Source organism: Aulonocara stuartgranti, assembly GCF_965226115.1.
Source record: "Aulonocara stuartgranti genome assembly, chromosome: 17".
In the NCBI taxonomy this organism is placed as follows: Eukaryota; Metazoa; Chordata; class Actinopteri; order Cichliformes; family Cichlidae; genus Aulonocara; species Aulonocara stuartgranti.
In genome coordinates this window covers 41,285,175-41,288,857 of record NC_138953.1, presented here as the reverse complement: position 1 = coordinate 41,288,857, position 3,683 = coordinate 41,285,175, and the positions used below count along the sequence as shown (strand labels likewise).

Sequence of the window (3,683 nt, the reverse complement as noted above, 5' to 3'; positions counted from 1 at the left end):
GACACAGAAGGAGGGCACAGCTGGGAGAAATCAGGACTGACGAGACAAGCAAAGCAGGACGCATTCACATGAGACACGGATCATCAAAGTAAAACAGGAAGTATCACACAGAGACGCGAACTTGACACAGTGGAGACAGCAACTAAGAAATACAGAGACATAAACCATAAGGCAGAGGTCTAAGAACCAAAATACACAGGGAAATACTCAGCTGGGAACACAAGAGACTAGACTAGAGAGAGTAACAAAAAACCAACCATGAGAACATAATGCACAATGCAGAGTGACAGAAAACAAGAAACTCAAACATGCAAAGACACACAATTACACAGAACAGAGGGGACACAGAGAGACATGAAGGGCAAGGGATCAAAACTAGAAGCCATAGAATAAATCACACACAAGTACAATAATACAAAAATCACAAAGAACTAAAAACGCTGGGTCAGGAGACCCAGGACCGTGACAAAAATTACACAAACATGAAATTTGACTGTGGGACCATTTTTGGTCATTTGCATTTTTCAATTCCAAGTAGGGTTGCCAACTCCCTGAAAAATAAATAAGGGACACTTCGTGGCCAGGGCCGGGCGACCCAATTGTCTTCACCCTTCCCTGTGTGGTGAATTTTTTTTTAGCTCTTTTTTTGTGTGTGAAATTATTTTTTTAACCATTTGACTTGAAGTTCATTTAAGTAGATGCATATTCTTTGTGATATGAACACATGGCAAACAAATGATAATTTATCCATTTATTTTTAACACAAAATGACAACATTAACACAATAAAATAGGTCTCTTTCCTAAACGAAAGACTGGTACGCTTCACTTTTTGTGCAAAATGACAAAATTAACACAAAGAACTCTGTCCTGCTTAACCTAAAATTATATAAATTAATAGAAAACAATAGAAAGAAAAACATTCTTGTAACAGTGCACATTTAGTGCAATTAGAAAAGTAAAAAAAAAAACAGTCTGTGGAACACCTGTAAACACAACATCTGTGCCTCAAAGGCCTTGACTGTAGCTGAAAGTTGAAGTAAAAAAAATCCAACAAACTCATGAACTCAAGCTCAATGCTACATTATGTGGAAACAGACTACTTTTTCCATTTGTGTTTTTTTTTTTTAGCTCTTGCTGCAGTTAGGAGTTGTTTGTCGTTCAGGATTGCAGAGTAAAACTCTGAGCAAGACATATCATAATTTAGACTGACAATGAGCTCACTTCTAATTAATTCAGTAGAACATTTTTTCCGCACATCAGTCCACTTATTCTTCATAAGAGAGAAAATCCTCTCCTCAAACCCAGTGGAAGATGGGATGCTGAGTACAAAGGATACAACAGCCTGCATATTGGGGAGGTCAGCTGCCTGAAGAATTTCCATCCACTTCTCTGCTGTTCCCTTGGACTGCCACTTTTCCTTCTCCTGATGTTCTTTGGTGAGGTGCTTCAGAAGGCTGGTTGCAGTGACACACTCTTCATAAAGCTCATCCATAGAGATGTTTAACCTGCCAATAGAGATGAGAAGTTGACATAAATCCTAAGTGGTACATAGAACATTTACAGTGGTAAATAAATGGAAAAAATGTATTGTATATGTTTATAACGTTGTATAGCATTTAAACAATACAATAAGTATAGTTTATTTATTATGTATTTATCCATCCTTATATTAAGTATATGAACTCCTTGAATTTGTAAAATAGTGTATAAAAGATTGCATGCGTGTGTATATACACTACAAACAAAGTTAATGACTATGGTTTTATTTATATATGTTATCTATCAATTGTATTTGTTTATTTTTAACCATCAATACTATTAAAACATGGTTTATTATTTCACTGGCAAATGTTTTCTCTTGTTGAGAACTTCCACTAAACAATACCGGGATAGACACAACACTTAAAAAGTTAACGGCTACGACAACGGGGAAAAATTGTTTAAAAAGAAGCCTTGCGGTGGATCCGATTCCTCCCACCCAAATGTTATTTAGGTGAAAATAAAACTGCCACCAGACACGTTTGCTTGAGGAATCCATCAGACCAGACCACCTCCATTTTATGAACCCACAGAACCCTCCCCATCCAGCTCTCCCCTCCTCACCCCTCCTCCTCTCCCATCCTCTGTGTGGAAAAAACCATGTTTCAGAACTGTCGGATGTTTATGGACGGGGAATCCAAAGAGTTGCCTTGGTATGTGCAAATACCTTTTACGTAGCCCATCTCAAATTACGTTAAAAAAAATAAAGAAGGCAATTTCAGAATACCTGTCTCCAGCTATCCCTCCTAGGTCAACAAAGGCACCCATCTTCCACCATGAACAACAGGAAGGCCTAACCCAGAAGAAGCCTAACATGAAAAAACAACACGATCTGTTACCTTGTACAGACTGGTGGAGATCGGAGATTTTAACGAGGAGTGGCCAGAGACAAACGGTATGTAAAATCCACCCTGAATGAAAGAGCTGAACCTCGGAGGAATAGAGTACAATCGGATGATCCACACTTTTTTTTATTAAAGTTTGCAAAATTTACAGACTTATTAAAGCGGTTGATCATCAGAAAAATGTTTCAGAAGACCGTTATCATCAATCTCTGAATAAAAATAACCACAAATTTAGTAACTTTGATTAGACCAGCTATCTCAATAGAAGGACACAGACTCTAATTGAGGAGATGCTAAAAACTCGGCTCAGAGATCAATTTTTATCCTTCATGACTATTATAACCAAAGCATAGAGTATGAGTTTAAAATTTGTTTTCAGTTCTCTAGAGAGGCCCCTTTGAGATGGCAGCATCCTGGGAGAAATGGAACCTGGGCCGCCGTCTCCAGCCCGAGTCGTTGGACCAGAACCAGGCGGTGGTTATAGCCAAGCTAGCAGACTGGAATCCAGCTACCACATCAGCAGTGACACACCCTGTAAACCAGAACAACAGCCACAGGTGAGCAGGGAAACGACACAGCTGAATAACCGTGTCAACCCCTCACTGAAACAATACAGCTTTGAGTTACACTCACAAACCTACACAGATTGAAACCTTGTGTGCAGACCTGCCTCCAAACAAGAATAACAGAGGACTCCTCCTCTTATTGTCTTCCTTCCTCACCATCCTCACCAGAACAACAGGTCTGCACTCCAACGAGAGACCCCAACACACAGAGGAAACTGCAGGACTGGAATCTTCATGTGAAGAAAATATCTGTGATCATCGGTGACTCCTATGTGCACAGACTCCTCCGTCCTATAAAGCAGAGGGGTACAGATCGACAGATTTCCATGAGCGAAATGTTGCCACCCGGTGAGGCCCAGCTGGAGAAAGCACCCTGTGGAAAATCTGGTTTTATAACTTTGGACTGAATACCAGTGATGGAGCTGAAAATGGGACTAAAGGCAGAGCAGTCAGCAATCTTTCTAAGGCCCTTATTTGTAAAGAACAAGCCACAATGTTGCATCTTAACAACTTTATTACAGGTTTAGATGAACAGATTCCTGCACTTCCTACTGTGATATTCGGCACAGAAGGACAACATTCACTCGACTAGTAGAGCAGCAATGTGTATGTTAGAACAGTGGAACCAGTGTGTAAATGAGGCATCCCCATAAGCCTTGAAAAGTGGGAGGAGAGTAGTGGTGTGATTCACCTTTCTTAAGTTCCAATGCTCAGCGGGTCCTTTGGACAGA

At 40.0% G+C, this 3,683-nt stretch overlaps 1 long non-coding RNA gene across 1 annotated transcript; it reads left to right on the top strand.

Annotated features, from left to right (window-relative positions):
• Positions 1-1,526: 1,526 nt before the first annotated feature.
• LOC309692166 lies at positions 1,527-3,230 on the top strand. The gene is made up of 3 exons (XR_014272232.1): positions 1,527-2,436; positions 2,766-2,943; positions 3,121-3,230. It is a non-coding gene; the product is annotated as an uncharacterized lncRNA (long non-coding RNA).
• The last annotated feature ends 453 nt before the right edge of the window (positions 3,231-3,683 follow it).